Genomic DNA, 21,882 nt, shown 5'->3' with positions numbered 1-21,882 from the left:
CACAATTTAATTTATAACAGTTTTATTTAAAGGAAATATCTATATCGCAGTTTTGCAAGCTATTGTAAAATATGGCGCGGAATACAGGCAAAACAAAAAATAAAATGGTTATTTTTGTTTATCTCCACAACAAAAATATCAAAGAAAAATTTACTTTTTCAGAAAACTAAATTATGGATTAATCCTGTTATTATCACTGATATAGCTGTCCTGCTAATTAGAAAATCTCATGCTTTAAAATAAGCAACCAGGGCTTTTTTTTGCTTATTTTTCATGCAGGGCACAAAGATCTCACATTCTTCACTGATAAAAAGCTACAAATTTAGTAAAATTGTACAGTTTTTGGGGGACAGAAATTTCCATACTTTTAAACTAATCTAAGAAGATTAATGGTGTTTACTTCTTTAACTTACTGTTGTTTTTCCTCCGCTCCTTACTAACCTTGAGGAGATATGTGGTAGTGTAAAGTTGCATGCACTGAAAAATAAGACAGTATTGTTATTTTATGCCTCCAACCTGTTGGTAAGTGTTTTTAGATTTTTACTGGAAAAGTTTTTTTTTTGTTTTTTTTCAGCTCAGATCTGTGACTAAATCTGCAGCTTGTAACTTTTCAAAGCATATGTTTTTTCCATATTACTGAAAAGGTCACCATGACAGTAAAAAAAGAAATGCACAGCTCCGGACCAAAACTAACCAATAAGAACCAGGAGGAATGTGTTTGTGCTGTCAGTCACTCTCGTGTATGTGATCTAAAAATGCTAATGGCGGAAAAACCACTGACCGTTTCAGTAAAACCATTTATCCATCATGGGAGGCGGTGCTTGCTAGCATTAGCATTTGTAGCAGGTTGTGTTGTGAACCAGGTGTAGCATAACTGAGAGCAAGGGGAAAGGGTGAGAAACATGAGTGATTTACAGCGCTAAGTACCGCCTCCTGGCTCTAATTGATTGTTTCTGACTGAGTGGTGTATTTCTGCAATTAGCACTAGTAGATATTAGCTTCTGTGCTAATGCTAAGATGATTTCCATCTTCAACCAACATTTCAGAACTTGTTGTTAGGATCTTTGTTTACATTTTCACTTCTCACAAAGATCTCTCCAATTTTTCCCACCCCTGCTACGTAAATATTAGATCTACTTTCGAAGTTACCTGTGGACTAGTACTGTATTGATTCCTCATTCTTTCAGCGTTGCAATTTTCAAAGTAACCCACCAAGTCCAGCACTTGGGTCAGCATTAAAACTTTGTTGCTGTATATACAGTAAGAGTTTCCACGGGGAAACTTAAGCGTATAATAATGTGATGTTGTTCAAAGCTGCATCCATTTAGCCGCCTGCCGCTGCTGCTGCTGAGTGTAATCATCACTGTACAGTGTGTGCGGAGATGATTAAACCATGCCGGGCCTCCGTCTTCGGAGAGCTGCGTCAGCGTGGTCGATGACAGTGTTCAGCTGCCATTTTTTAAAATTCAAACGTTGAAAAGCCTGCCTCACTTTTTTTTTCTTTTTCTTTTCTTTTTGCTGATCAAGACACAAAGTAACACAGGAAATCTGTCATCCAGAGATTGCTGTGCAGCAAATTTTAAATAAGACCTCTTCTTTTTATCGTTCCCTGGAGTCACAACACTCGCAGGGATTTCAGTGGGAGAATAATTAAAAGAGTTTTAGTCAAATTTAATGAAATATCTTGATGTTTCTGGCATCTTTAGAGTCAGCTTAAAGAAGAGTGTGACTGTTACTCCTCTCTGAGAGGGCGCAGCGTCTCAAGGTGGTGGACGGGTTGAGTGTTCAGCTCAGTCTGTGATTGATTGTTTATGTCTACATGTGTTCATCGTAAAGTAGGGCCTCATTAATTCAAGTCTTTAATTCTGGTTTTCTCTGATAAACCTGCTCAACCCGGTGTTGGGGGTGCTAGGGCCATCCACCAGTGGTTTTTGTGTTAAAAGTTACATAAATGCACAAACGGGCATCAAAATTTGGAAATATTACCATGTGTGGTAATGGGGCAAGTGCAAGGACGGCACTATTGGTGCCTCAGTATGTTCAGTAGTTCAGTATGTCAACCATATATCTAGCTTACACTATTTTTACCGTCACTGTTCCTGTTCTATAAAAAAACCCTATTGAAAACAAACAAAAAATACTGAGCTTTTTACCAACTGACTTCAAATCTGTCTCTGTCGCTGTGTATTTTGAGCAGAGTTTTAAAATGTCGCCAAAAAGGAAAATGTGAGTTTCCATCTACTGGCTTGGTGTGAATCAACCAATACTTAAAAAAATCTTCTTAAAAACATCGATGAAAACACGACTTGACATTATATTGCATGTATGTATTTGTCCATATGAATAGAACCGGTTTGTCTTGTAATGTGTCTTGACATGACATTTGTTGGGTACTGGAGATATTACACCGTTAAAGTTGGATTAAAATATGTTCACTTCTTTTTAATTAATTGTGACAATTAACTGATGTGGCAAATGGTCAGTGCACATTTCATCAAATTTATGTTGATCACCCTCTCCGAAACATGTGGCAGTAGACCATAAAACACATTATAAAGAGAAAGGCATTTAAAAGCAAAATTAATCAAATTTCTTTTGTGCAGCAGGACAAATTAAATGAAGTGAAAAGGCTTTCTTGTATGGTATGGTGAACTGCATTGCCTTGCTTCTGGTCATCTTTCCATCCTGTTTTGTTTCAGTTCCAGTCACAATCCCTGTGGATTAAGATGTTTGTTTCTTTGCAAATGGAAACCCTTATAAAACACACCTTTATTGCTCCCTTTTTGATATCAATGCTTATACTTTTGAAGGCCATTTTTCTATTAAACCTAATCGCCACAAAGCTTTGCTTTTCTGGGTCATGGTTAACCTAGAGTAGCATGAACTTTGACCTCCTGTCACGGTTCAGTTAAACTCTAGTTGTCTGCCATGTTACCAAGAAAATCTTCCTCCAAGCTGTTTGTGAGGACACAAGCGATGCATATATAAATCATTGCTAGCAGCTCTGATGGAACATATTTTGTTTCCCTGGAAGCTGTGATCAACAAGTCTCTAGGTAGAAAGGAAACTAATGACTCTGTGTCATTTGTGTTCAGCATATTGTGCACAGTATCAGTGTTATGGTTTTAGTAATGCACTTGAATGATGTTAGCATTACAAAACGAGTTATAACAATTTCAAGACATAAAGAAAAAACAACCGAATTTTATCTGTTTGCCATTGCTAAACTTCCCTGGCAACGGAACGGCCGCTCCGATCAGCGGACAATGACACGTCTCATTGTCGTCGTGGTAGCCAACCTTGCATGTTGCTAGCTCTGTTAACAGAATCTCATTTTCAGCACTGACCCAGTCTCACCTGCATATCCGTCCTTGGCTCTGAGCTGCTGACATCAAGGGGCCTTGCACTTGATTATTTATGTATGCAGAAGAAGGAGAGGATTGTGTCTGGGGAGCATAGTGCATGCTGGGATGCATTAACCCTCCCCAGAAAGGTCCGTCGGTCCAATCATGACGGTACAGCCTGCCACCTTGATGCCAAACACAGACTTCACCTCAAACTCCCATGGAAGGTCAGTAGAGACAGTCCGAGGCCCAAGTTGAATATGTAATGTGATCTGCAACAGGTTGGACTGGACTTGATTGATTCTGTTCAATACGAAGTGGCAGCTTGATTTAATTCTACAGTCAGTAGCCCAGATTGTAATGAAATGGCAACGTTTTCCACTTGTGCTGGTCATCATTTTGGCCATCTGGTTCCAGCTTCCCATGGTTTAAATTGCATGTTGAACTAGGGATGATTATGCCTCAGCAGCACATCAGTTCTTTATCAACAACAGAATGATCCTCTGCTCGGGGAAATGATACCTTCTCATGATAGGAAATTTACACTATATTTTCCTTCAATGTGAAATCTGTCTCATGAAACTCTCTCTAGTTATTGAGTGTAAGCTAATATGAAGGAGTATTGATATGTGCTTTAAGCTTGATGCCCTTTTGAAAGTTTATGAAGTTCAAGCTCTTATTTATAGCAAGAAGGAAAGCACTTCTGGAGTTGCTATGTTACATTTACAGTCGACTATTTGAGGGTTTTCGTCAGGTCAGCCGTAAGCATTTGGTTATGTGACCATCGAAGTAGCCTGAGCTATTTTAAAATAATTTTTATGACAGCATAAGATGCAAAGAAATGTGTATACATTCTGATAACATGAGGACTCACTAACTGTTGGCTGCTAATGATGCTAAAGTTGGCAACAGCTGCTTACAATGCTTTTTTTTAATGATAAATTTGGGCTGTATTTGATCACTTCTAGTTCAAAATTGAACACAGAGTCTTCCTTATCTTCAGGTTTGAGTGTATAGTCAGAAAATGAATTGTGCTCCCAGATTGGCTGCTTTGTAAATGCCAACTAATTGCACATAAAGTAGCATTGTATGTCAGCTTCCTAAGATGCATTTCCTTTGAGTATTTTAAATATGCTCTACAACAAAATCCAAAATTGGTTAGTTTTTCCTCAAATAATTAGGAGTCCTTTTCCACAGACAAATCTGTGCATCAGTGAGTCCATAGAATAGTGAACTGTGAATGGGAGGTTGACCAGTAACAACAGCACTAAGTCTGCAATACAAGTTCTGATTAAAACTGTACTGTTCTGAGGTTTCCCTTAAATACTTCCAAGACTTAACATATTCTCAGAAGTCATAAGGATTATGATTGAAGACCACAACTTCACTATTTCAAGAAACGGTAAATATGTTAAAAATGGCAATTTAATAAAAAGGCAGTGAACACATGCAAGTACACGCACACACACACACACACACACACACGTTTGCATTTCTATCCGTATTAAGACTTCATTTTAGTAACTGAATTAATGCTTAACCCAGACATTTTCTCTAACCCTAACCATTCCTAACCTCAACTAAAACCCAATTCATACATTACCTCTAAACCTAACTCCTAATACAGGTCCACTGCATTAGGACAGGACTTTGGTCCCCATAAGGCCCATCAGTCTTCAAAAGGTTGGTAAATATGCCAGAAATGGACCCAAAAAGAACAGCTAAACAAATACACAGACACAAGCAAATGTAGTCCTTTCATGCTTTGCATATGATCTGTTCCTTAAACTGCTTCGTTCACATTTTCAAACTGCGGCAGCATTTTGATCAGGCAGGCCCCCAGTGTGGCAGATCGCCGGCGGTAATATAGCCTAAGCACTGCTAAAGACTGAGTAATGAGGAGAGGGCTTTCTGCTGACACAGGAAAAAGGACCTATCAAATGTCAAGGGATGAGTTAATTCAACTCCCATCAGGGTCCTGTGCACAATAAGACCATAGAAAGGGTCTGATGTCACTTAATGAGCAACATAATATCTACATGTTCATAAATGTAGTAATATTGCCATGATAAAAGCATTTGTGTTCTGATCAGAGGTTAATCTACGCTGTTTAGTTGGACTTTCAGTCGACTAAAGGCAACATCCTTTATTCACTTGTGGTGCGACTTTGACACCAGGGATCCCAAATCCAGACCTTCATTCAATGTCTGATGGAATGTTCTTCAAAACTTACACTTTTATAAATGGCCAATAAATTATAAACCTTGATAAACCTCAAAATTTGTTGACAGAATGTATCTTTTCCCCATTCTTCTAAACCCACGAGCCATTTAAGAGCAGTGTGTTTGTCATGGAGACTGCATTGAGTTATGACTCTTTTCAGCTGGACTGCCATGTTTGGTTCAGGTACAGACTTGCAGCTGTATTTCCAAACTGTTCCCTCATTAGGAGCCTCCCCATAGCCGTAAATGTGACACATTTGGATGCCCAGTTGTTGCCGTCCTGTTAACTTCTCAGAGCCCTAGGTAATGGGGGCAACTGATGGGTGAGGGGGATGCCGTTTAGGCCAGTCAGCATCAGGAGACGAATGCACTGAATGCAGTTTTCGAGCAACTTTGAAATAAATTGGCCTACTATGGGTTTTTGCATGTACTTTACTCCCCCAATATCAATCTCCTCTCATTCCAACACCCAAGTAATCAAGTGCAAGGTCCCATATTGGTGATCAAACTCTCAGAGCAGCCGTCTCTTATCTAATTACATGTAATGAGGGTCATCGTTTGGGGAAATGTTCTAAAATTTGCCAGATTACCCGTTTAAAGTGTCACCAGCGTGTTTTTTCTTGGCTACATGGGGGCACCAGTGGTAGTGCAAATTAATAATGAGTAGCAGCGTATGTGAAGATGATGAGCATATAATTTACATGTGGTTTAATTTGAGATAACTGATGCATTCAACACAGTTAAGGGCTTGCTGTGCAACTGTTTCGCAACTGGTTGCTGTCAAGTGGACCTGCACAATAACAATCTGTCTTGTAATGGAAAAAGATTCACCAGTCTGGTGCAAATAAACATTCACACCACTATATTTATCATTACTGGATTTTGATTTGAACCTAAAATACTTTCAGCACATATCTGGAGTGTTGCTTGGACTCCTGCATAGATGTTTGAAGAACCCTAGAATCTCCAGTGACAGCCATTTGGAGGTGCCTTAACGCCAGCTAATGCAGCATACCGCCTGTTCCTCCAAAGCTCCGCCTACTTTCCCAAAGCTCCGCCTCGGAGCTTGCGCCCCATCCAAACTCCTGCACAAAAGATTATCCCTCCCTGCTGAGCACTTAAAAACGCTTGTTATCAGCATCAATGGACGGCATGGAGAAGCATTGTTCTGTTGACATGCAGAAGGCAGCGTGTCAGAAAGAGGAGGAGGTTCTTAAAGAGACAGACGCCAATTTCAAGGTGTCAGATATGGCTGTTGTATGAAGCCAATTTTCTTAAAGGTAGTTTTTGATATATAGAGTATTTTTGTAACAAATGAAGGTAGCATAATTGATTGTGCTATAAAATTACACTCTGTGCCTGGTGGCCAACACATAACACCCCCTTTAAGCAGTGTAAATAGCTTGAGACAGTTCTGTGCAGAGGGTTGGTGTAAAAAGAAGAGGTTGCCAGAGATTTGGTGAGGTAGATGATGTTTTATGATAAACTTCAAGCACACAGTCCATTTGTTTTTCTTTTATCAATTATTTTTGGGTGTTGCCCACCCAACATGCTCTTTCCCTGGATAATCAGACTAAGTGCTTGGAAACAAGCACTTAGTCTGGTTTTAGCACCAATTAGAGGTTCCCTTCTCACCTTTTATAAACATGAATGTTGACACCAAAGGTAAACTAAACAATTTAAAAGGTCATTATTTCATAGGATCTAAAGTACAAGTTTGTTCTTCGAGGCACGTTGTGTTATTTGTTCCATCACCTCCTCCTCAGTTTTTCCGCCCCAACACTTGTCAGTCATGTTGATGTCTGCTGTCAGCTGTCAGCTGGAGGCGATAAATCTTCTAGAACAAAAAAAGTAACTTTTTTTGTTTTGTTTTGTTTTAGGTGCTTCACAAACCTCATGGCATTGGTAAACAAACACCCATTCTACTTTCACTTGAAACAAAAGCAGAAAGTGAATGTGGGATTCGAAAGCTGGTTCAAGTTTTAATCGAAGGAGATTGAGGACGTATCAGAAGGTTTAATCAGTTGGAATATACCGTCGCTCGTATCAAATCTATGTACAGAGGTTGAATGTCAGCCAGTGACACGGGTGAAAGTGAGCCTATTGGCCGTGGGTGCAGGGTGATGAAACTTTGATGCAGCTTTATTTAGAACTATATTTTACAGGATTACGTTGCGGGTCTCCCATTTCCACTTCAAAGGTTGAGCTTTCACCACTGCTGGGGGTTGTGTCACTGTACTCCCCAATGATGGCTCCTCGCCATTTTCAGCTCAAGATAGATGTTTTGTCATGCAGAAGCCTTCCAAAGCTTTATTTGTTTGAACCTTTTCTGTTTTGCTCTGTTAATTCATGAAGCAAGAATTGCAGAATTTGTGTGTTGCTTTCTGAGAGATTAGATTAGCTCTGTATTCACTTGTGGCTGGATGAGGGTGAAGGACAGAGAGAGAGGAAGAGAGAGAGATTGGTGTGCTGAGGAGTTCTTGAACTGACTCTTTATTTAAAAAGAGGCTCTTTAGCTTATTTTAAGAGGCTCCATTCTATTCTGAGACTCCACTAGAGAAAGAGAACTTTGCACGATATCACTGTTAAATATTTACATCATGCTGCTCCTTTATGCAGGCAAAAATTCCACTGAAAAAACCTTCATTACAATGATGGGTAGTCAAAATAACCAGTTTAAATATGCAAAAAGTTGGTTGGAAGGTTTTTCATTGCTAATTATAATGCTTTTACAGATTATTCCATAAATTCAGATTGATGTTAATAATTTTGCCATTTCACTTTTTAATCAAGTTCAACATTAAAAGAGATTTCTTTTTTTCCTTTTCCTTTGATTTATCCTATAAGTTTAAGTCTACCAGGAGTATTAACTGTTTTAGGCTTAACTATATTTGAAACGTTCTTTCATTGAAAAGATTAGTGCTAAGTATTGTCTGAAAATCCATTTTGTTTGTTCCTAATCAAATGAATATCTGCTGCAGATTTCAGTTAGTAATGCAGTTACATCATAAAGAGCAGAAATATCCTCTGATCGTTTTCTGTCCATTTTATACAACTACAGTACGAACAGTATGGGAGAAAAAGAATCAACCTCTTTGCAGACGACTTCGTTTTTTACCTGGAAATGATGAATAAGAAAAACATCAGATTTCTCATTAGCATAATGGTCATTTGATAAGACAAAGAGACTCATTTGATAAGACAAAGAGACTCTTCATTAGCAGATTGTAGGAATAAACTGAAGAACAGAAACATGGAAAAACCTTTATTTATCCTGTACGCTGATAGAAAATCTAATGTTTTTCTGAGTTTTCTACCAAAATCACTTTCAGGTTTTTGCAATGTTTTATTATTTATTTCATTTATAAAAAAAAAAAAAGCCTAAAATAAGCCAATAAATACCTTAATCATTTCTCTTTTAATAAGTTTGCCTTAAAATCTTTGAGGAAGTGATTTGTGAAATGTTGCCCACGTTCTCCCACATTAACTTTCACCCTTCGGTCCCATCTTTTCCTCGGGTCGACTCGTCCCCTCCTCCTTCTCTGCCAGTCGTCCCGTCTTCCTCTCCTTGGACCTCCCGCACGGCGGGGGCAGTGGAGCAGCTGCTGCCACAGGGAGATCATTGACCTGAGGTGAACGCACAAGAAGAGCCAAATGAACATTTATTTCATTACTCATGGTGAACCAGCAGCAGCAGATTTCAATGTCATTCCAGGCGCTGAGGAAAGCAACAAGGTCACAAACAGCACCGCCATAATTGCACCGTTGCTCCTGGAAGCAAAAAGCTGCAGTTTGTCTAGAACATATTGACTTAAGGAGACATTTGTAATCCCTGCAGCAGCCATTTTCCTCTTTATTTTAAAGATTTATTATGTTGTCATGCCTCGCAAGCAGACTGAACAAGAGGCAGGAGAGAGCCCCTTCAGGGGGCTGGATGTGTTTGTTAAAGCACGGCCATTGTCTGAAAACGCTAGAAATGTATGCCAGCGCTTCTGCAGCTATGCAGCCTTTTATCCCTTTGGCTCCGATTATTCCATGTCTTATTTAAAGATTTATCGAGAGTCAATAAATTACATTCTTTGCACAAAAAATAAAAAATGGTTTCAAACAAGCACCGTTTAGCAGTCAGATAAGCGGCGGGTACTGCTGTCTTCCTCTGCCGTGGGATCTAACTCAATTTGCTGACTGCTGTGACATTTTTGTGATCACTAGGGGGAAAAAAAAGGTGCAGCGCCTGGATTTACTGACACACAGCCTCGGATTTCCTTTTTCTTCTTCTTCTTTTTTTCTGGATGAATGCGCAGTGAGCTCACCCTTATCTGGCAGGAAGCGTTTAAAACATGACAATGATCATTTGTTTTCCTGCCTTTTTAGGAAACTGACAGACAAGCAATAAAATCCCCAAAGACAGCTTAAAACCAAGTGGGTCAGATGGAGAACTTCATCTGTGTAGGTGCTGGGCAGAATTTAAACGAAACACAAAAATGTAAGCGAGTTTTAGTCTCTTAATGTGATTAAATGTGGCATCTATGTGGAGGGTGAGTGTCTCTGTAAGTGGGTCTGGATTTACAGGTGTGTGTAAGTTATAAAGAGCCATTTGAGGTCTCAGACGGCTCTTAAAAAGGTAAAAGCCTTGAGATTTACTTCATGGCCGGATAACCCACACTGGCGGTTCTTCTCATTTACGGCATTGCAAAAGATGCTCCCGTAAATTTTCAATGTAATTTCTCACTCTGATTTCTCGGATGGATGAGAGGCATTTTTAAGACAACATACAAATTCAAAGCAAAATGGGATATATATGAATGTATTCACCTTGAAGCTGATGGGTTGTGTTTGCCCTTCATTTGATGCTGTTTGTCCATGAAAGGAAAGTCAAAGAATGTTGTATTGCCTCCTTAGAGTTGTTTATTTTTAGTTACAGAAATTTAGTTACAAAAACTAATTTCTTTTAGTTTAGAAATTAGATGCCGTTATATTTTCAAATGATGACTTTATTTATTAAGAGTAAGTAAAAGCCATCCAAACAGACTTGAGTCAACGTAAAAAATTAGTTAAAGCCCTTTTACATTATAGTTTGGCAATTTTTTTGCTTTAATTCAGATGAGTTAGAGGGTTTTCCAAGCTGGAAATACCTGTTCAAGGTTGTGCACCTGCCTCTCAGAGGCCTAGTCAAAGTCTGAAGTTTGAATAGGGCACTGCAAAACCTTATCTGAGTCTTGCAGTTCTCTAGCTGATAATCTGAGATCTTTTGTGAGCTACTAGATGAATCATAAGTGCATTAGTAGTTCTGATAGGCTGACCACATATTGGAAGTTACTTCATGTTTTCTCCTTTTGTGGATAATGACTTTACATATGGTTTGCTCAAATCCTGCACACGTAACAAAAGGGCATTTTGACCCTTTCCAGACTGTCAATGACTTTGTTCCACATTTTTTGGCTTTTTTTAGACTGGATCACAATATCTTGCTTTTGAGATCTTTTGGCCTGCTTCGTGTTTAGAAAGGTTCTATTAAGGGCGTGCCGTGGTGGCGTAGGGGATAGCACGACCCACATTTGGAGGCCTTCAGTCCTCGACGCGGCCGTCACGGGTTCAATTCCTGGACCCGGTGACATTGCCGCATGTCTTCCCCCTCTCTCCTTCCCCCTTTCCTGTCAGCCTACTGTCATATAAGGGACACTAGAGCCCACAAAAAGACCCTGTGGTGGGGGGGGAAAAAAAAGAAGGTTCTATTAAGGGAGTTCATTGATATACAACTCAGAGTTATTGAGCCTACATGTGGGATGCAAGATTGACCCAACAAAATGAAATGTGGTTAATCACAGTTTAGTCACTATTAAACAAGAATGGTGAATATATTTATCAATAAAATGATCTTAAAACTGCTATTAACGGGACGTGCTGTTGTGGCGCAGAGGGTTAGTATGCATGTCTTTCTCCCTCTCCTCGCCCTCCTTCCTGTCTGCCTACCGTCACAAAAATACGAGCCACTAGTGCCGCAAAAACTCTTTGGAGGAAAAAAAACAAACAAAAAAAAAAACTATTTACCAAGGCATGACAAAAAAAGAAAATGCTACAAACTGCTGAAATTTCTGTGGGAAGCAGATACTTCTTCGAGTACTGTATGCTGATTGGAGGGTGACATAAGAAGAGAGAGACTTTTCCTGTTCATCCTACCCAGGGTTCACAGGAAGGTAGCGGTGTCAACAGCTTTCTAGTACTCATCAGCCTCCTACATAGAGCCAACTGTTTGCTCCTCTTCGCTCCACTGTAGTGTAGCCTTTGGTTATTTTTTATTTTTTATTTTTTCCCTTTTTCATGATGTCTCCCTCTTTCACACTAACGTAGAATAGCTGAAGTGGCCTGGAGGGGAAACAGATATAATGGGCAAAGTACTCCAGTTCGGGTAAAATCTGGAGCACGTCTGATTGGTTTTGCTGGAATGCCAAGCGTTCCAGATGTACACAGCATCTACGCTCGGCTTTTGGAAATGGACATAAGATGGTTTAAAATATATGTGACTTATGTACCATCAGGTTGGGAATTGTTCGCAGTACCTCTTGTGGACATAATTTTAAGCTTTACCTTCCATAGGCAAACAACACTTAGTTTGTTCAATTTAGAGTCACAAGCGCTACTCGTAAAATTGACGTTAGACGTGCTCTTACCGATCTATCTTGTAAAATAAACATATTGATGTGAGGAGCGGCCATATTGAAATGTGAAATCGTCCTTACAAGTTGTAACGGGGGCTCGTCCGGAGTTTATCCCACTTTCTGAGTAGAAGGTCCATCTTTGGAGGATGTTCAGTTGATTTTTTTTATTTTATTTTTACTGGGTCGTTGGAATTACTGAGTTCCCACTACAAATGTAATGCAACATCAGTTTAAACTTTCTAGCTTTGCCATTTTCAAACAGCTGCGCTATTTTATCAGCCGTCTGCAACTTGGTGAAGGTTTTCACCTTTGAGATCAACCCACTGCTGCTACAACCCACAATGTCTTATAGATTCATCTTTTAGATCATCAATACATTTTATAAAATAATTTTAAAATTTCTACATGTTCCAATTGGCTAACTGGAGACCAGTGAAATAAAAATATGAGTCAGTTGTTACCAACTGCTCTGGGAGTTGTTTTAATGCTCCAGGTGTTTTTTTTTTTTGTTTGTTTTTTTTAAAATACATGCACTTTAGAAACACTGCATGGTTATGAAATCATTTTTACCCCCAAAACTTGCACGCACACACACACTACCTCCTACATATGCATCCACTATATGTATTCATGCAGATATCTCCCATTTGTAAGTTCCACTGGAGCATCTCTAAATGATTTCTGACAAATCTACCCCCAGTGGTACCGAGGCATCTTAAAATAAACTGCCCTTTTTCCCTCCGTCTCCTGCTGGCTGCTGCTGGATTTGACTCGCATCTCCCTCCCCATTCCTCCCCAGCGCTGTCGCCTAGGGTTGGGCCCGTGACTCATCAGAAAAGAAGAAGAGAGTTAGATAACGCGGTGGGGCGCCGAGCACAATGCGCTCAGCACTACTTATATAAAAATGCTATATTGTCGTAAAGGAGGCAAGGTCTGGTTCAATAACCAAAGGAATGCTGGGGGGAATTCACATGAGTCGAGCCGTTCGGTTCAGGAGCGCTGAGAGATTGGGAGGATAATCCATTAGGAACTAAATAAAAACTGAATACTTGGTAAAAAAAAACAAAACAAAAAAACATACATATTTATTGCAGGAAAGCAAATGATGTCCTCTTCACATAGTTTAAAGGTTAACAATCAAAGAGTCTCTCATAAATAAATTACAACTGTCAATTATTAATGTTGTTCTAAATAATTGATGCATCCGGTCTTCAGCTAAATAAATTATTTGACAGAAATGGATATCAGAAAAGCAATAGTAAATTGACTTACTTAATTATTCAACTTACTTTGTTTATATTGTGCTCATTTTAATTTGTTATAGTTTCCATCTGACTGGAAAAAAGATCTTCAAATAAGCAAGATGGTTTGTAGTAGAATGGAAGCATTTTCACCTTTAAACCAAGAGCTGGATGTAAATTAATTCTCAGCTTTTTTGCAACTCCGTCTTATGAATTATACAAATCGGTCTCTTGTGTGTTTTTTTTCATTACTATTTTTTTTTTTATTCAAATCCACAAGAAATAAATCTTTCCTAGTGAGACTCTTGTTGTACGAACCTCAGCCGTGACCTTACACTGCGTCTGGCTGTGTTTACCGTGTTGCGGTATGCGGAACACATCCACCTCCCAGAGACTGGGAGCCGTTTGATGTCTTCATCTGATCAAATGTAAATCACACTTGTGACCCGCTAGCTGCGAGCCGTCTGCAGACTGATTGCAGCCGGTGATGTGTTTACAGTCCGAGGGCCCCTGATTAACTGCCAGGAAGGTTGTTCTTCATCTGCTTGCAGGTAAATTAAAGCGGGGAGGCGAGAGAGGCCCCTGTCGGGAGCAGCTTTAGCACATCACGCTAGAGTAAAACGGATGCAAAGTCAGCGAAAACTTCTTTTTTCTTTTTCATTTTTAACCTGCTATAGTGTATTACCTGCATCGTTTAAAAAGAAAATGCTGATTTCAGGAAAAAGACCCAGGATTTACCACTTATAGAAACTGTAACAACTACAGCTGCAATCTGAGATTTGCTAGGCCACATATGCGAACATGTAATCAGCATTTAAGATGGATCAGGTTCAGGGTGTGGCATTAAACTCCATCAATGCAGTGCAAGCAGTTCTAACCTAAGTTAGTTTCCATCTCTTGGTCTTTAATCATGTCTGATTAAAGACCAATCAGATCTACATTATTACATTACATTATTTTATTTATGATTTTTGGTGTGAATCACGTGAGACCCATCTAAAGACCTAAAGCTTAAGCTGCTTCAGCTTAAAATGGGGCAATGCAATTTCCAGGCACATAGTTGCATTTTATATCACAATGAAGCTAGTATGTCGGCTTTAGTGGTTATGAAAACAAAGCATTGCAAATTTGACACCGCATCATAGCTGTATCTGAAGCCTCAAAATTGGCCTCTGTCTCTTTAAGAAGCTACTATCCTTTCCGACACTCCCCCTTCAGCACATTGTCACAACAATGCTCCTCCATGATGCCGTTTCCAACCTTTCTGAGAAGTAGTTTGTATGATTAAGCTCAATTAGCCAGGTATTAGCTAATTGCCGCTAGTCTGAAGGAGTTACAACACCTTCATCAGATGTTGTCAATCTTTAGCTGAAAAGTAGATATTCTAAAGAGCAAACGTATAGAAATAAACTCAAATGTAGATAAACTTTAAAGAGTAGAATCAGTCAGTGAGTACAGCACATTCAGATTCAGGGTTTCTGTCTGTGCATTTTAAGCCTGGCGGGTCATCAGGCTTTACTTGCCCTGACAGACTAAGTGTTGTTTATTTTAAATAAGTTATTTATTTTTTTTAATACAACCAGTAGCAGTGACGGTAAAGACAGATTAAGCTATGTTTTTAGTTGACGCGTTCAGGCCATGCGCACCAGCCTGTTGGCCTCACACGCCATCATTTCCAAATTATGCCGCCTTCACATGCGTTTTAAAAAAATATAACACAAAAACCACAATAAACCCGTTCCTGCCAACGGGCTTATTGTTCTGGGAGAAATGCTGAGATTGTATTCTAGTCTGTAAAAGATTACAGCCAAAAAGGCCACAGTGTATTAATTTGTCAGGTTTCTTTCCACTGGAGTCAACCTTATTTACTAGGAGGCTTTAAGTTTCTCCTGATGGATAAGGTCATTATGAGTGAAACTTGAGCATTAGGGCATCATTGGTTTGTGAAATTACAACATCCATATTTGATGATCCCTGTTGCTTGTTTTTTTTCTGGAAGCCATTTCGCTCCTGATACCTTCTGACCCGCCATGCAGATTGCTTATTCCCGATCCGTCTGTGGATTCTACGCCGTGCGGAAATCAGTAACGTATGATTTAAAATATTTAGGAGACGCGTCGGTCTTCGGTTGGAACTCAAAACAGTCCCTGTCATTTTGTCTCTGAACAAACCCTGATTGGTCTCAAGGGCACAAACACGAAGCGGCCGCTGATGTTAACATTTGTCAGCGTGGCAACCGGTGAGATGGAGTGCTGCGTGGACATGAATGTTTAATTACATGCACCCTGACACTGCTGCTTTTGCTTTGAATACTCGCATACAGCCATCTGTAATGAGCTTTGTTTGTTCAGTTTGGTGGGGGGGGATAGAGGAGAGGTTGAGTTGATGTGCTGTTCCAGACAAAAGCTGCCATAAATGTTAATGATGCCTGAAAAATGAGTGGATAGAGCAGACCGTCTGCACATTTTCACCAAAAGCATAAAACAGCAGCCAGGTCTCAAGGTACGAAAAGTGACTCATCAAAACGACACCTCTTTTATTGTTTTTTTTTTTTTTCTTCTTACTAAATCTGTCTCTCAGGATAAAAAGGCAACTTCAAGGTTTTATAATTTCGGTACTTTTTTTTCCCTCATTCTTCAGAAGAATTTGTCCCCAATGTGATGAAGTGAAATGACAAAAAAAAAAAAACGCCACACAACCTTGAGAGAGGTTTTAGTTTTTATGGCCTAATTATTTGAAGCACTTTGTTGTTTTTTTTTGTTTTTTTTGGGATGGTGTGGGGGGGGTTGCAGTTTTTTTTTAGTCACGATAAGACAAACTGTTGAAGGTCGTACATGATGCATGACTGGCAATAAACTTTCATTAATTCATTTCTGTTTGTTTCCAAACTATCCCCTCCTTCTAATGACCTGCAAAGCATTTTGTTTTACCTTTACTTCCTGCAGTCTGGGTCATTTGAAATCGCTTTTTGAAACCTTATTTTTATTCATTGCTATTTAATTGAGGCCTGGTACTGTAAATTTCCTGTTGTGATGTTTTATTTTGTTTACTTATTAATATTACTCTTATTACTTTTTTTGTATTACCATTTTTCTCTTTCTCTTTTCATACCATTTTCAAAAAATATATTCAATTATTGTTGACCAACCAACTGAGCAGTGCCAGGAGAAGAATGGTGTGTTTGTAATTTGCCAAAAGATTACGCAATTGCTTGCTTTGTGGCGAAAAAAATCTGCTTCACATCAGTTCGAAAGACTAATAGATTCATAAACACAAAAAGAGAGGACATTTTACCTATAAATTTAGTATGTTTTTGTCTGTTTCATAAATGCACAATATAGTTCCAGTTATCGTTTTCCCCCATTAATTACTGTTTTTATTTATTCCCGCTAACAAAAAGGTTTGGTAACACTTTATTTGACGGGTTGCGAATAAGACTGTCATGACACCATCATAAACATAACATGTCATGAACATTAATAAGTCTTCAGGAATATTTATGACTGTTGTCATAAAGTGTCATTCGGTAAATCATGACACTTTTAATACAAAGTTGACATTATTCAAAACGTCTTTGTTATGACAACTTGACATTAATCAAGAAATCATGATCTGACATAAATTTGTTATAAAAGTATTACAGATTAAACTTTATAAATTATGTAGCTTTATGTTATTAAAGCTAAAGTTTAATCAGTAATACTTTTATAACAAAGCACAACTCCTAAATGTAACCGTCTCCAGTTACATTTGCACAACTGAAAAAGTGACTCCACACACTTCACAGCCTCCTGACCCAGCCACGCATTCGGACGTTACACACATTCAGACGGCGGCTTTAGCTGTCCCTGGTGGATGATGCATTTCCTGACCGTGCGCAGCCCAGCGTAGGAAGCAGACACTAAAGGCTGCGTGCTGAAAACCAACAAGGCTGTTATGACTGCTCCCATTAAAGCAGCATTTTACCTCCCAGTTATGTCGATATGTTTTTCAGTCGTACTGCCATGGCTGCTGTCCTCAGAGTGATACCATACTGATGAATCTTAATACAGGAGGTAATTCAGGAGCTTAGTGGCCAAGCTATAGAACAAGAATACAAATGGTTTGGGGTGACTTGAGAAAACAAAACATGTCAAATTGCTCAGGTTCCAGAGAATGACAGAACGAAAAAAAGAAAGAGGGTGATGTACTGAGAAGGCGGTAAATATTTTTCAGCTGCCTGTAACCGCCACCCATCAAGCGGTTGTCTTTTGTTGCCCTCCGTATTAGTGCAGAAGGTGACATGTGACAACTGCTGGCACAGCTGGACCTGCCTGGTGTGTCAGGAAGAAATAATTTGCCATGGAGAGTCTACCTGTGAGCTGCAGTGCTTATTTTTAGCCAATTAGGCCTCGGCACTTCCATGGTCTTGTTATACCAGGACATGTCTTGGAGGTTGATCGCATGCAAGCAGATTTGAGACTGAACCTAGAATATTTTAGAGATTTCTCTTCACCTTTTATGAATCAGTTCAATTATTTAACACAAGCGTGATTTGGGATGTGATTTCCACCAAAGACTGTGATGCTTGGCTTTCCATTTGCTTCACGACTCCCTTCACACTTGAAATAAGATACACTTATTTCAGAAACACTATTATATGTTAGTACACTTGAAATAACACAAAGCTAACTTATAAGTAACTTTTCAGATAAGCTTTTATTTTAAGTAAAGAATTTCTTAATATTGATTTAATAAAAAAAAGTTATAGTTCCACTTGCAGATTATTTCACTAATAACATGGGAAAAATATCTTGTTATATGTGAACTAATCTACCAGTGAAAGTAGAACTTTTTTTTTATTACTATTAATTAAACCCAGCACTTACAAAGTTTACCTAATAATGCAGTGTTGAGTGTAGATATTTAAAATGGAACGTTTTTCTCTTTTCTTGCCATATAATGTAACAGAATGGTTCTGAAGGACTCAGAAGGATCATATAAGTTCAACTAATACGATTTGTATTTGGAGAAGGAAATGATCAGAAATTCTTGAATTTGTTGGGTGATTTCTCTTTTACACATTTCTCACTTTTGCCATAAGGATCTAATCGTTTTACCAGAGAGAAATTAGCTTTCGGTTCCTGTTGCCTAGGTTATCACCGGCTCTTTGCTAAGTTCCTGCCATCGGCTCAGATGCCCCTGCTTTACCATAGAACAAGTTTTATTGCAAGTCCAATTTCCTTGACATCCGTCTTGGGTTCACCCTGAGTAAAGTGTCATGCAAAACTAATGTTTATTACCCAAACCTGTCAGGCTTCCTGGGACGAGGCTTTATGATGACGGATCAGCTATTCTTCAAACTCCAAACGTACCAGCAGGAGTTTGGTGAGTGAAAAACGGAGGCATGTGGTTCATTCAGGAAAAGCGTGTTTATCATTCACACACTATTCTCATGGAGAAAAAAAGAGAAATATGAACAGACTGCAAAATTTGTCATAATTATAGTCATGTTCACAATTATAGTCATGTCGCGAGTGCGACAACTAAGGGACTAAATTGCACTGTAAAAACAGATGTCTGACTTTTTTGTTACTGACTACTTGTTATATGGAAATGAATGTGGTGCAGCCAGCAAAGTGAGAGTACCAGGAATATGATGTGCTTGGAAATTGAAGAAACAATTAGAGCTGATTTACAAGAAAGGAATACAGCGATTCACCGATTGAAGTTTTGTGGCCGATCGTCTGTCCCTAAACAGACTGACCTGCTGTTTCCAATTTTGGCCAGTGACGGTTTTTGGCTAAAATTTTAGCGACAAAGTTGCTAAGTTGGCAGCAGTGGGGTGACTATTAAGTCTCTCAGGGCACAGCAAAAAGAAACGAGTAAGACAGGACAGAAATTACAGTACTGATGATCAAGAAGTGACAATGATTTCTCAAGCAACTCGTTCCACTGCCTGGGCATAAGGAGACATGACAGATGCTGCTGTTTCCAAAGAGGTATCAAATTTTCCACATCAATAGGAAGACCGCATTGATTTCTCCTGGGAAACAGAAACACTATTTTATACCTAATATAGTTTTTAAGAAGACTTTGGACAACTCTGACATGAAGTATTTCTAAACTACAAGGTAAATGAAACGAAGATTATATATATTTAGAAAGATGCAGGCATTTGTATGAGAGGAACATTTCAGTTTTTTCTGGTTGCAGTAAAAATTCCCATCCATTTCCAAATCCTAGAGTTTGTTCAAACCTGAGGTGAACCAGCCTCCTATAGCCGCCTCCATGAAAGATGCAACTAAAGCCCCACTCCGGATCCTCATCCCTCGTTCCGCTTGACATGGCAGCTGAAACCAACAAATACTCCGGTGCCGTCATCCATACAGTTGCGTAATGCCCCCCTCCATCCCTTCTCAGGCTGAAAGCCGAAGGACGCTGGGCCACAATTATTGTGAAAGGTCATTTAGTGTAGCAGAATACGGCGCATCCACTCGGCTGCATGCATAATTCAGGACAACGAGCTCAGGGGTTGAATGTAATGTGTTCGCCGGCCAGTCGTTGCACTGCCCAGTCGAGTGTGTGTTGTTTTTTTTGTTTTTTTTGGAGTTGGAATAAATAAAATCTGTCCCGGTTTTTGCTGTGGAGAAGAAGTAATGTAAAAAGTCATATGGGTGAAGGATGAGACTGGAGCCTCTCTTTGTCTGTATTGCTTTTGTAGCAGTTATGTAACACCAGTGAACTCTACCTCTGTTTGATGAGTCAGACGTTAGGGGAGGAGAATACACCTGGCATCAAAAAGTCACTCGACTTGAAGTGAAGCACAATCACGGCCAAACGACACAAATGTCTCTGCAAACTTGCAACTTTGGTTTTTATGTTGACAGTTGTACTACCAACACAAAATATTGTAAATGGTAGGGAAGGCTTCGTTATAAGGTGCACCAATTGCAGATTTTTGGCTGATTGCAGATTGCCGATTTACAAAAAGCCTGACCAACCAAATCTGATTTTTTATTTTTTTATTTTTTTCTGGAAAGTCACTAAATATATCAACAAAGTCTTGAAGTTGGCAACAGTTGGGTGACAGTTGTTAACCGAACATGTGACGAGATGTGACCTCTGAGTCAGTCAGCCCTCTCTCATGATGAAGCAAAAGGGGCATTGGCTCATTTCAAACCTTTGCAGAGGTAAATAAGATCAGTTTCAAATGTGTTGACCAATTTTCAAACAATCAAATCGGTGGAGCCCCACCTCAATTAAAAAATGTGTAGCTATCAACATTTGCATAGAAATAGTTTCTGGTTACTTTAATAACGGCTAAAAATTACACCTGGAAGATCTTTTTTTTTTCTTTTTCTTTTTCTTTTGGTTAATCAAGCTACATAAACTGAGGTAGGAAAGTCTTTCAGTTTAAGAGGAAATGCTTAGAAAGCACCAGGACTGTGTTCTCATGAGGCTTTGTCGCCGGTGCAGAGCTTGCTCAACATTGGCAGAAAACTGGCTTTTTAGTCATTGTCATGTGATGCACTTCTTTTCCAAGAAAATCATCCAGAACCAATTGAAGATCTGTAGGAAATTAGATGATGGGTGCAGTTTTCCATAAATCCTTGTTCTACACTTCTCTCCCCTGGAGTTCTGAAGACGAAGACCAGCCTTCATATAAGCTGGGACACCTTGGATATCATTTGACTTATGGATAAAATAAAGTTGACTTCTGTGGTGTGTCATGACTCATTAATAGTGAATAATCTTCATACACAATCCATGTGTTGGGTTGGCTCAGAAGTTTATGAAAACAAACCCTGGTTTGTGATCATTCAGTGAGTTCTGCTGCTAATGTCTGTTTTTCTCTGTTCCTCTGTACCTGTTAGTAGTTCCCTGCGACAAATGTGTGAACATGAGAAAATCACACCAAGAGTTCCTCTCGGCTCTGCATGAAGGTGTGAGTGAAAGGGAATATTCTCTGAGAGGGGAGTTCTGTTGAAGCATAGTTTCCATTTTTCTGCCTGTACTACTTTGATCAATGTCAGCAGAACTACAACAGCTCAGGAAGGGTCTCCACTGACCCCTTCACCACTTGCTATTGGATTGGTACAAAGACATTAATGTCAAATTATTTAAGTTCTCCAAATTAAGGATGTGGGTTTACCATGACTCAGACTTGTTTGTCTTTGCGTCCCCCCAGATACTTTCATGGCTGGAAGTCTGGGAAATTGGAGTCATAGCAAACACCTCAGACCATTCTTGAACCATATTTGCTTTGTGACAGGATGCATTATCCTACACTCATTAGGGAATACTGTTTCACTGAAAGGATTCCCTAAATGGTCTGAACTCGTTTAGAAACTTTCCAGTCATGCCCATCTGTGATTTAACATTTTAAGAGATGTTTCATTCACTCTGCCACACACATGCCATTGCTTAGATAGGT

The 21,882-nt window shown here is 39.2% G+C and overlaps 1 protein-coding gene across 1 annotated transcript in view; it reads left to right on the top strand.

Moving 5' to 3' along the window:
* oxr1a (oxidation resistance 1a) overlaps positions 1 to 21,882 on the top strand; it is a 171,335-nt gene that overhangs the window by 15,229 nt on the left and 134,224 nt on the right. The gene's annotated exons all lie outside the window — the stretch shown is intronic.

The sequence above is a fragment of the Gambusia affinis genome, linkage group LG05 (genome assembly GCF_019740435.1).
Source record: "Gambusia affinis linkage group LG05, SWU_Gaff_1.0, whole genome shotgun sequence".
Lineage (NCBI taxonomy): Eukaryota > Metazoa > Chordata > Actinopteri > Cyprinodontiformes > Poeciliidae > Gambusia > Gambusia affinis.
The sequence above is the reverse complement of the archived record's forward strand: the minus strand, read 5'-3'. Positions and strand labels throughout refer to the sequence as shown.